Raw genomic sequence first — 12,891 nt, 5'->3', positions numbered from 1 at the left:
TTACTGAAGTTAAGTTGGCCAGTGTTAACTTAACCTTAGTTTTATAAGACCTCTTTGGGCACTCCCTTGCCTCATCCTTCTCTACCTCCTTATGCCGCTCTTTGTGCTTTGCACCACATGTGCTTAACCCACTGCATCACTGCCCCACCCTCTCCCTCTCTACTTCCATCCTCAATCCTGGGTGGTATGCAGCTGGTTCTCACAAGTATCCCAACATGTATCCCCCTTTGCCCTGCCCCTTGTCCTTTCATGTCACTGTAAGTATAAGGATGTTAGCAAAGTCACTTAAATCAAAGTAGAATTGATCGAGTGGCCCGGGAGGTGGTACACCGGGTTAAGCACACATAGTAGTTAAGTGCAAGGACCCGCACAAGCATCCGGGTTTGAGCATCTGGCTCCCCACCTGCAAGAGAGACACTTCACAAGTGGTGAAGCAGGTCGGTGGCGGCATGCGTCTGTTTTTCTCTTTCCCTCCTCTCTCAATTTCTCTCTGTCCTAGCCAATTAAAAAAAAAAAAAGGAAAAAATGACCACCAGGAGCAGTGGATTCATAGTGCCAGCACCAAGTGATAGCCCTGGAGGCAAAAGAGAGAGACAGTCTGGGAGTATGAATAGACATATCAACGCCCATGTTCAGCAGGGAAGCAATTACAGAAGCCAGACCTTGAACCTTCTGCATCCCACAGTGACCTTGAGTCCACACTCTCAGAGGGTTAAAGAATAGGAAAGCTATCAGGGGAGGGGAAGGGATACAGAGTTCTGGTGGTGGGAACTGTGTGGAGTTGTAGCCCTATGGTTCTGTCAGTGTTTCCTTTTTATAAATAAAATAAAAATTAACTAATTCCCATTTCTCTCTTTACTTTTTTTTCATGGCATTTAGCTTTATTTATTTTCAAGACAGTGAAAATAAATAAATAAAGATGGCCTTCATAAACAAACTTTTGTATTTAAGTTAGCTAACAAGTCAATAGTGAATGCCCTGAAGGGTTGTTGGCTTCCAAGTTGCCTCCTCCCTACCTGCTGTAGCTTGATAAACATTTGGTTCTAACAAGAGAGGAGGAAGAATGTGCTCGCCAACAGATGTACAAACCACTCTGGATAGTTTTGAAACCAAAATGCCTATTTCTCATTGTATTGTCCAAACTTGAAATCAAATAATATTAGTCATTTTCTGGTATAAAGTACATCAATAGAAGCTAAACTGTCAAGCCAAAAATGCTATGTAGTTATTTTCTCCTTTGTGACAAAAGAATTGCCACATGGTTACTTATTTATATAGCAAAAAAATGTTTGCCTAGAAAATGCTTGTGGTAAAGAACTTAGGGTGACTCTCCCTAAAACCTACTTTGTGATGACAGTAGAAGGACCTTGGTCCCACAATAACTGCTATAGGACCAGCTTCTCCTTGTAGCTCAAATTCAAACAAAACATGAAAAGCTTACTGTGGGGTTGAATCTGCAATGTTCCTATGTGATAGTAGGTCTTTCCCTACTTTCCTTTACTTGTCCCCAAGCAAGGGGAAGCTGATGTTTAGCCCAACAAGAGTGTTTCCTTAGAGATCAGATGTACACACCGATTCTCAGGCCTCTCCTTTGTCATGATCAAAAGTCAACTTCAGGAAGTCAGGGGTCAGAAAGACTTTCGCACAACCCCCATTAGAACAGAAGGACTCTCTCTCTGGAGGTCAATTTACAGAGTCAAGCACATTTTCTTGGGGGGAGCATGGTGTGAGGGGTGTACAGGGACTGGTTTCTCCTTTGGCTATCGCCCAGGCATACTTCCCAGAGAACCAAGCCCTAAGAGTTATTTTCAAATTCTCCCAAAGGTAATGACAACCCTATCCCCTCAACAGAGACTTAGGGTGAGAGAGAACCTGTAAACTAGGAGAGGAACCCATCCCCCTCTTAGACATACTATTCCCACCCCTCACCTCTGCTTGATTTGATGAGCTGAAGAAGAGAAATAACATCATGCAAAGGTGAGAATGATGCTCAATGCTCAGTACCTATTTCCTCTGCTATCAAAAACTATTTCATTTGGGTTTGAATAGATAGGTTGTTTTGGGGACCTGGGAATGGTACCACTATTCATTTTTATGGAGAAAAATTTTAGTATTCCTATACCCTCAGAATAAACTGCCAAATCAAAGGAACGTTTTACTTTCTGAGACCAAAGGCAACTTGGAACTGTAAATACCTTGGCTTTGTTTGTTTTGCACTCCTTTAGTCATGGAATAAAAGTTAGAAATGCAGAATGCAGAGTCCTGCAAGTTGCTAAAACTCTGTGCTGAATGAAGAATGAGGCACAGGAGTCTGAAATATTAAGGAAATATTAAGGAATTCAGGTGTTGGTAGTGGTGCACTTAGTTTTGTACATGCATTACCATACACAAGGGCCCAGAATGGGCACATATATTACCATGAACAAGTCCCTACCTGTGGGGTGGGGTGGGGGGGTTATAAGTGGTAAGGTGCTGTAGGTATTTCTCTTTCTCCATCTCCACAATTTCTCCCTGTTCTATCAAATAGAAAAAAGAATAATACTGCTCATGCACTTCAAAATTCCACTTGACAAGCTGTTGTAGGCAGTGGGGGATTCCTTCAGTCCCTAGCAATATCCATACAGTAAGCTACAGAAAGAAGCTAGATATCCCAAACTGGTAACAGTAGTAACTCACACCCTTTTTGGTCCCTTACATATCACTGATCTCCTTTAACCCCACAACAACTATTCTTTTAAGTATTTTTTAAAAGAATTTATTTATGAGAAAGGAGAGAGTGAAAGAACCAGATATCACTCATACATGTGCTGCCGGGGATTGGACTCAGGACCTCCTGATGGAGGATCCAAAGCTTTATCCACTGGGCCACCTCGTGGACCATTGTCATACCACCTTTTAAGTATTTTTTAAATATTTTATTTATTTTATCTATTATTGGACAGGACAGATAAATTGAGAGGGGAGGAGGATATAGAGGAGAGGCAGAGAGACACCTGCAGTCCTACTTCACGACTTGTGAAGCTTCCTCCTTGCAGGTGGGGACCAGCGTCTTAAACCTAGGACCTTGTGCACTGTAATGGGTATGCTTAACCAGGTATGTCACCTCTTTGTCCCCCCCTCAACAACTATTTAAGTTACAATTTAGTCTCATTTTTCAGCTAAGGATACTGAAGCCTTAAGAACTGTGGTAACTCACCCACCAAATTTGGCTCTCTGGTGGGTACTTGTCTAACTTATTTAACTGGCCTAACTTATTTCCACTTAATTGAAATTGCTTTCAGTTTCTAGTCAACCAGGAAAGGCTAAAGTGATGTTAAGGACACCTGTCTTTTACCAAGGGAGTCCACCAGAAGGAAGAAGTCAGTTTTGCCTTCTCATGTATCCAGTGTGCAAATCATCATGCTGACATATGGCTGTTGGCAAAGAAAGTTTTTGAGAACAGCTTAAAGATGAATTACTTTCTATATTTTACTTTCTATATTTACTTTCTATATACTTTCTATATACTTTCTATATTTTCTATATTTTACTTTCTATATTTACTTTCTATATTTTACTTTCTATATTTCTATATTTTAGAATCCATGTTTACTCTGCAAAAACTTGTGTTGTGCCAGGTTATGTGGGATCAGTATATTTCCATTAATAAATGGAAATAAATGCCTATTTCTCTTACAAAAATGTTTCAAGGCAAAGCTGGGATACATTTCTACGCTCTTCCTACCTGATTTTCTGTATGTATTTTTACATTTGTGTATTTCTGTTTAGAAATTTTTGCTTAGGAAATACCAGGACTGAAAAGATAATTTAGAATGTGACATTAGCTGTTTTGTAGTTTTTTGCCTAAAATCACAATATTAATGTTTTATAATTCCCCACTTTGTTTTCTTATCTATGTCTCTTCCAGTAAATTAAACTTCAACAAATCCAAGAAAGTTTCTAGGATTCTTTCTCCTCTGTTGCAGAGATGTTTACCTTCCTTAAAACAAAGTATATATAACTGTCCACATTGAAGACTTAAGAATTCCCTATTTGATCTGGGGCCCTTAGTCAGCACAAGAGCCTATGTAACCTCTACATCCCTGTAGGTCTAAGATCACATTCTGTGGTCATGGCTAGGAACATTCCAGGCTGCACTAATTTTAGAACCCATCTCCCTAGGGTAGTAGGTAGAGTATGTTGTCCAACCTCCCTTCGGAGAATGAAACATTCTCTCCCATTATTGATGCATATTAAGGGCAAGGTCCTATGGGGGCCCACAAGAGGGTTCATTGTGTTGTTCCTGATGGAGATGACCAGTGACAGTGTCAAGAGGGATCTGTTAGAGGTCTAGGCCCATCATGTCTGTGTGGCAACCCCAGGGAGCCCCAGATAAAACCTGTGAGGTTTACAGTTAACAATACTTATACTTTCCCTATATCTGGGAGCTACTCTCTTCCCTGATCCAGCTTTCTAGTCCTCTTTCCAACTATGACATCTCCGCAGACAATAACCTGGATGTCAGGCTCAGACAAAAACTAGTAAAATCATGGGCCCACTGGAATATACTTACAACAGAACTACTAGGTTTTTCTAAAACTGAGACCCTAAATCTTCATCTACACAATATTCATGCCTTTAGGTTCATGATTAGTCAACAATTTGTTGTCTATATCTTAACTCTTTTTCAACCACCAGGTTCCAGATGATACCATGATGCCAACCTGACTTCCTTGGGCTGAGGACCCCACCAATGTGTGGAGGCCCCAGCTCCTCTGATTCCTGCTCCACTAGGGAAAAAGAGAGACAGGCTGGGAGTATGGATCAACCTGCGAACGTCCATGTTCGGTGGAGAAGCAATTGCACAAGTGAGACCTTCCCATCCTGGGTCCATACTCCCAGACGGGTAAAGAATATGGAAGATATCAAGGGCGGAGATTGGATATAGAGCTTTGGGGGTGGGCATTGTGTGGAAATGTGCCCCTCTTATCTTCTAGTCTTGTTAATATTTCCATTTTAGAAATAAAAAATAATTTTTTAAAAAAAGAACTCCCTATTTGTGGAAGATGCTGAACATAGGCGCATCTCCTATAATATCAGAACCATAGAATAGAATTATCTACACAAACTCACGGACTGATCTTTTGAAATATTGCTCGTAATCAGCTGGCTAGCATTGCTGTGGTTAATTTTATCAGGAGAAAGAGGACATTTATGATCTTGAACCCCCACCTGGTTCTGTCGCACTGCTGACTTCCAGATCTGCCCACAGCAATATGTCTTGGCTTTGGCATGTGCAGGGCCCAGCATTGCCATCAATAGAGTCCATTGTTTCACAGCAGGGCACCTGTGCAGCAGCTCAAACAATGAGGCCATATCAAGAACCCCTCCTTCCTCCTCAGGGCACCCACTCTGAAAGAAAACTTGTTGAGGCCTGGAAGACCACTTGCATCATAATTAGACTGCTTAGCCAACAGTTAACCACCACCACGTCCATGTGAGCTCAGGAAACTACTTCCAAATCTCAGGTACCTATTTCCTCTGCTATCAAAAACTATTTCATTTGGGTTTGAATAGATAGGTTGTTTTGGGGGCCTGGGAATGGTACCACTATTCATTTTTATGGAGAAAAATTTTAGTATTCCTATACCCTCAGAATAAACTGCCAAATCAAAGGAACGTTTTACTTTCTGAGACCAAAGGCAACTTGGAACTGTAAATACCTTGGCTTTGTTTGTTTTGCACTCCTTTAGTCATGGAATAAAAGTTAGAAATGCAGAATGCAGAGTCCTGCAAGTTGCTAAAACTCTGTCTTGTGACTTTGGGGTGCTTTGATTTTTCACAAGAGCAACAGCACTACTAGATAATTTTCAGGAACCCAACATTAACTTGAATAAAACTCTATAATGACCCTGGATTTGGTACTTGCCAGAACCATAGAATAACAAATCCACACTGAGGAAGGCATTTTTTAATGAGGTACTAGTGCTATTATAAAAAAAACATGGTTCCATTTTTATGAGTTTATGACAAAAATAGTTGTTTATAACATCTTATATTTATTTGTTGGTTTATTTAGAATTTTTACACATATGCAGAATATAGAGAACTGAAACACAAGAACTTATGAAAGAAAAGTGGAGGAGGGGGAGGAGGAGGAGGAGGAGGAGGAGGAGGAGGAAGCAGCAACAGCAGCCAAATTCTCTTTAAGACTCTGTGAGCACTATAGTGATTGACAATGGAGGAGGGGGGTATACAGAATCATACCCTTAGACTCTCATACTATTGTAAATCAGTATTACATCACTAATACAAATTATATTCAATTTAAGAATAATACAGAGGTAATGATCAGGTGTTGGTAATATATATATTGGTTCTAATTGGTTACCACTAAGGATGTGTGAATTTGTAGTATATCTCTTAATTAGTTTCTGATACTTTCTATTTTACATATTTTTTTAACATTTGTAGTGGGGATCACAAGAATTAAATTTAATAATGTATGGAAAATATGTAGCACAGATTCTAGGCTTTTAACTACTTTTAGTTCTGAGGTAAGTCATGGTAAATTAATAAAGGATATTATAGTAGAGTAACTAATGAAATATTGAGTTTCAAATCCATTGTCATCAAGACTTAATGAAAGTTAGAGGGCTAGGTTGTGGTACAGGTGATAACAGGTTATGACGTGTGAGACTCTAGGTTCACGTTCCTGGTTCCCAAATGCAGGGATGGAAGCTCTAGGACTGGCAGAGCTGTGCTGCAGGTGACTTTATTTCTCTCTACTACTTCTGTCCCCAGAGAATAAAAAAAAGAAGTAGAAAAAGAAAAAAAAACATACCAATAATTGTATCTACTATAAACCAGTAATTCTTCCTCCCCAATAAAAATGATTTGATAAACAAATATCAAAGGGGCTAGGTGGTGGCACACCTGGTTGAGTGCACATGTTACAATGTGCAAGGGTCTGGGTTCAAATCCCCCCCCCCCCATCCCCTGGTCTCTATCTGTAGGGGGCAAACTATATGAGTGGTGAAGGAGGGCTGCATGTAACTTTTTTTTCTCTCTTCCTCACTATTTTCCCTTTCCCTCTTGATTTCTGACTGAATCTAATAAATGATCATTTAAAAAAAGAAAAAGGAAAAAATAATGACTGCTAGGTACGATGATGTGATTGTGCTGCTACCAAGCTCTCATGATAGTCCTGGTAGCAAAAATAAAATAAAACAAAATGAGACATTTGTAGATGTAAAATTAAAATTGGGACCAGTGCACCTCCCCAATATACTTAGAAAAACTAGAATACCAATGACTGTTTTAATTACTAGAGCTGGCTTGGATTTTGGAGGATTCTAAAAATCTTCAAGTTCTGTACTACATTTTAAAAGATAACCAAATGATATCATTGGGCTAAATTTTAGGACATGTAGGGAACAATTTTGCTCCCTTTACTAGGTATCATTCAAATCTATTTCTATCACCATTTGTTTGAACAAATCATCTCAGTTCTTTGTGTCTCAGTTTTCTTATTCAGAAAACAGAAATATGATTAGTACTTACCTCTCATGAGTCTTATGAAGATTAAAGAGGTACTTAGTCCAGACCTTGACTCTATAATAACTCAACAAATGTTAACTCTACACTTACATTATTGACAACAAAGCTATTTTCCTCTTACTGAAGTCTTTTTTCTTTTTTCATTCAATCATCCTCTAGTATGTATCTCTGTCACTGTTACGGAAAAATCTTGACATTAGTGACTTGGTGATGATTTCTAATATGTACTGTTGAGTTGACTTAATTCTCAATACTTCTCTTTAAAGTGGCTGCAGAAGGTGTCCTGAGACTTTGAGTCAGAGGGGCAGCCTGCAGGAACAGAGCCAAACAGCAAGAGAGGAAAGTCACTGAAGCTGGAGCAACCACGTGGATTTCATTAGCATCAAGTAACATATTCACAATTTAATTAGTATTAACAGTGAGGACATAAGCTAGAGTAGAACATAACCCAGGTCAATGAGAAAATTAACGAGAATGTGTAAGACTCAATGGGCTTTCATTCCTTAATATTTTTTGTTCATTTATTTTGAATAGAGACAGAGAGAAATTCAGGGAACAAGGAGATAGAGAGGAACACTTGCAGCACTGTTTCATCATTCATGAAACTTTCTCCTTGCAGGTGGACACTAGGGGTTTAAACCCAGGTCTTTGCACACTATAATCTGTGCGCTCAACCAGGTGTACTATCTGTCAGGCTCATGGGCTTTTAATCTTATAAAAGTAATATTATTCCAATAGTCTGAATTTAGTACTACTTTTTCTTTTTTCTGATGCTCCTAGTACTTCACTGCTCTGGGGCCAACATTTCCAGGCAGAAAGGCACCAAAGCATTAAACCTCCCCCCCCCCCGTGCTGTGAGGGTTGAGTTAGAACCTACATCAGGCACATGATAACGTAGGTACCTTCCCAGGAGAGTTATCTTGCCTGCCCAGTGGTAAACCATTTTATCCCAAGTTTTAAAAAATGAAAGTGTGGGAGTCCGGCGGTAGTGCAGCAGGTTAAGCGCATGTGGCGCAAAGCACAAGGACCAGCATAAGGATCCCGGTTCGAGCCCCTGGCTCCCCACCTGCAGGGGAGTGGCTTCACAAGCGGTAAAGCAGGTCTGCAGGTGTCTGTCTTTCTCTCCCCCCTCTGTCTTCCCCTTCTCTCCATTTCTCTCTGTCCTAACCAACAATGACGACATCAGTAACTACAACAATAAAACAAGGGCAACAAAAGGGAATAAATATTTTTTTTAAATGAAGGTGTTTTATGTTTAATGGATTTTACTTGTTTGTAAATCTTTATAAAAACATTAGTGATAACTGTAAGGAAATGTTAATTGACTAATAACAAAAAAAGTTGATAGAATTAGAACTCTGAAACACTGAAGTATACACACACACACACACACACACACACACACACACACACGTATATATATGTGAAGTACCCACAAAGGTATCATGGAGAGAACATTTTAAAAGTTTTTCTTTATCTCTATTGTATTTAATCTAATCTGATTAGTTAGTTAATAAGGTAAAAGTTAGCTATAATTCTGTGACTATCATAGGGTGAGATCTAAAATACAATATTGATGCAAATAACATAAAAAAGTAATATTAATCCTGTCTTAAGTGCCATGAGTGATATTTACAATTTTTATATTTTTATTTTTCCTAATTTAATAATACTTTTCTTTCTAGGTCCAGCCTTAAAATGGGAATGCCTGGGTTAATTAAAGTTGGTAGGTTACAGTCTAGTTTGTATATGCAATTTCTTGCACATGCAGGAAAGGAAAAAAAAAAACTGATTTCCTTTCCTTTCCCTTACTTATTTTGACAATAAAATACAAAGTAAAGTAAGATTTAACCCTTCACTTCTTAATGTGTGTATTGTTCTGGAAATATCCTTACAATGGAAAAGAGCACTTACGTTTACATTATATATAGGGCAGGATATCCTTATCTAAATTACTGTTATCTAATCTGAACACTAATTTGGCACTAATAATTTTCTCCTATTATGAAACAACAGAAGTATTTCATAAATAAAAATCCAGTTGTTAATGGAAATGTCAAAAAGTATTCCCCAGTATTTTACAACTTTGTATAGAGTATTTTTTTAAAATAGGAATTAACTTTCTACCAACAAAAAAGTCAACTATTATTCTGGACTTCTAGAAGATACTTGAGTTTTTGGTGTCTCAATATAATAAATCAAACAAGGACAATGAAGCAGTGAATAAAGGGGTATATTTAAGTATTCTGGATAATTTGGTTCAATATCACAAACATTAGCTTGTTCATATGTTTATAATTTTTCACTATAGACAAAGAACCACATTGTGAAAGCTATTAGTCTGAAAATATTTTATTTGAATTCCTATCATGATACATTTTCATCGCTATAATCCCTCTTACATGTTTCCCTGAGTAAGTGTAAAGTCACCTGATTTTTATACTAACAAAGAGAATTTTGATTCTAGAATAGTTAGTTAAAATGTGAGAAAGAATAATTGGGAGAAACATATGTGATCAGTACAGGGTGGATTTGACTCAGCATGTAAGATTGTCTAAGAAAAGTCCCTTTTTCCTCTTCACCTTGCAGGATATTGAGTTGCCAGTAGGGATAGAGCATTTCCAACCCTGGGCCGTAAAACAAGGCAGATGCCTCACATTTCTCTCAACAGTCACACTAATTGTGAGTATCCCACACCCCAGATCATCAGTCCTCACTCTCCTGATTGTTAATTTCAACCTGCTTTAAGCCAGTTGTGTTACCAACCTGATCACTATCTGTATCTGCTCACAGTTTTGACTCTTGCAATATCACCAAAAAAGTCTTAAGATAATAACCCACAGAAAGAATACACTGAATTAAAAATAATAGTCATAATAGTAACTTTGTGGAGAACATAAGCTCTACTCAATCCTATATTTATCAGTAAAGCTCTGATGTGAAGTACTTGGGTAACATCAAAATCCAGCAGTCCAGATTCCATGAAAGGGCTGCTTGGTTGACATGGCAGATAGGATCACTCTGAAGCAATAAATAGTACAAGCACCAATGAAAGTGTCAAGCCTGAGAAAAGCAAGCAACCTAAGGATGATATGGCGGTGGCACTGGAGAATCTGCCAATGAATGCAGAGTAAGGGAGAACACAGATGAGAGGATTTCATCAAGAGGAGTGGTCTAGAACTATAGGAATCATTTCCATTGCCATGGGTCTAGCACGCATGCACTATACTTTATGGAATTTCTTTGTATGAACTTCAGAAAGTGGTATAACTCAGGCTTATCCAATCTCCTGTCTATTCCAGATTTCAAATCTTTATCCAGAATCCTACACCCCCATTTCTCCCTCCAACACACACATGCACATGCACACACACTAAAGACTTAAGAATAAGGAATGGAGTGTCCTATGAGAGGAGTTCAGATGGTACCTGTCAGCTAGTCAGAGGAAACAGAGGCCAGACATTGTATTCATGCCTTGGACTTCCTCTTCCCTGTTTAAAAAAACCAAAACTATTCTTGCAATGCCTGAATGTTTTCTACAAATTAAGCTACTTGAAGAACTAATATACTTAAGAAATCAAATTTTTTTTCCTGACAAAGAAATGAAAATATTGACATCACCTAAAGGGAACTTCTAGCAGCTAGGATAAGAACATGCACAGGCCTGCACTTTCCATTCACAGAATGGTCTTTTGGAAGGAGGCTGCTGGAATTTATCAATGAAGACTTGCTGGCTGCCACAGAATTAACACTAACTGAAAGAAACTAATGATCTCAAGCCAGCCATGTTTCAATTATTTTTAAAACCATAATAATAATAAAAACCAATTACCAAAAATATAATTCATTTCCTTATGTCCTAACGTAAAAAGAAATAATCAATCTATTCCTCCCTGACTAATCTATGCACCACAATGTCTCATAATAGGTAACATTCCAGGAACTATGAGAAAAGCTTTACATACACAATCCTGTTTATCCTCTCAACAGCCTAATGAGATAGATCCTCACATTACCCTCTAATTTTACAGATGAAGAAACTGAGGCTAAGAAAGTTTATGCACCTTATAACAAGCTGGTCTGTCTGACCAGTTCTAGTATTAGTAATCAGGTCATTTGATTCTAGTGAGCTGTGGGCTTTGTTTCTTTTCTTTTCTTTTTTACTGTGTAAATTTCCTAACTGTCATCTCTCTCTCTCTCCTCTAGGATAATCTCTGGGGCTTGTGCCAGTATGATGAATCTACTGCTCCTGGTAGCTTCCCCCGACCCCTTCTTTCTATTTTATTTGATAACAAAGAGAAAATGAAAGGGGGTGGTACTTAGGAGAGAAAGACAGATACTAGCAAACCTGCTTCACCTGAAGTGGGGGAAGGGAACACTTGTCTTCCTTCCCTTTCACATGGTGTGCTCTCAACAGGGTGTGCTACCACCCCACTCCCACTGCCAGCTCTTTTCTGAACAAGCGTCTTAATGAAAATACAATTTTTTATAATTAAAATTATATTTCAATGTTAATCTCTAATTCTTAAAATTCATATATATATTTCTTTTACTGAGAAAGACCAGGGCATTTTGCAACCATTTTATGGAATGCTGGGGATCAAACTTAAGATTTCACACAGCAAGGCCTGCCCATCGACCCCTAAACTACCTCCCTGGTCCCAAGAAATTTCTTAATCTAATAAATCCGATTACTGTCTTATGTTGGAGCTTTACATGACTTTTTTAAAAAGTAGATCATAGTAAACTGTTTTCTACGTAGTCCCACACAAAGCAAAGGATGGCTGGGTAGGTGAAAAGGACCTATGTCTTGAGTTAGAGTTGGTTGGGTCGGGCAGTCAGATTTGTCTCAGCAAGTCTTTGACTGGATAGTTAAATTCCAAGCATTTAAAATCTATTTTCAGTGAAGCCTGCATTATTTTTTGTGCTTCATTTGTGCACATCATTTAGATTGATCATAAAACCATTTCAGTTCATTCCTTTTCAATGAGCTATTACTGAACTCCAGCTGACTCCATGAAGAAGTGCTGCATGAATTCAAGGAACATAGATTTCAAACCCCTTCTTCAGTTTTACCTCTTGTATTATACCTCCCTGTAATAAGGACCCTGCTTGTGTTAAAAGCAGCCTTGCTTCTCAGACACCAAAGAGGCTGCTCCTTTTCAGGCATGTGGAAAGAAAAATTTTCCTATAGTGCTCGTGTAACCACTAAAGCCACAGTCACATACAGGCCCCAGGCTTACCTTTCCTGTTGAGTGGATGTGTTGGAGGCCCTGTGGTTTTCATGCGAAGAGACCAGAGTCCAGTCATCCTGGAACATTATCTTCACCCCCCAGCTCAAAGGCCTTTCTT

Source organism: Erinaceus europaeus, chromosome 10 (genome assembly GCF_950295315.1).
Source record: "Erinaceus europaeus chromosome 10, mEriEur2.1, whole genome shotgun sequence".
Lineage (NCBI taxonomy): Eukaryota > Metazoa > Chordata > Mammalia > Eulipotyphla > Erinaceidae > Erinaceus > Erinaceus europaeus.
This window is presented reverse-complemented; position numbering follows the sequence as displayed.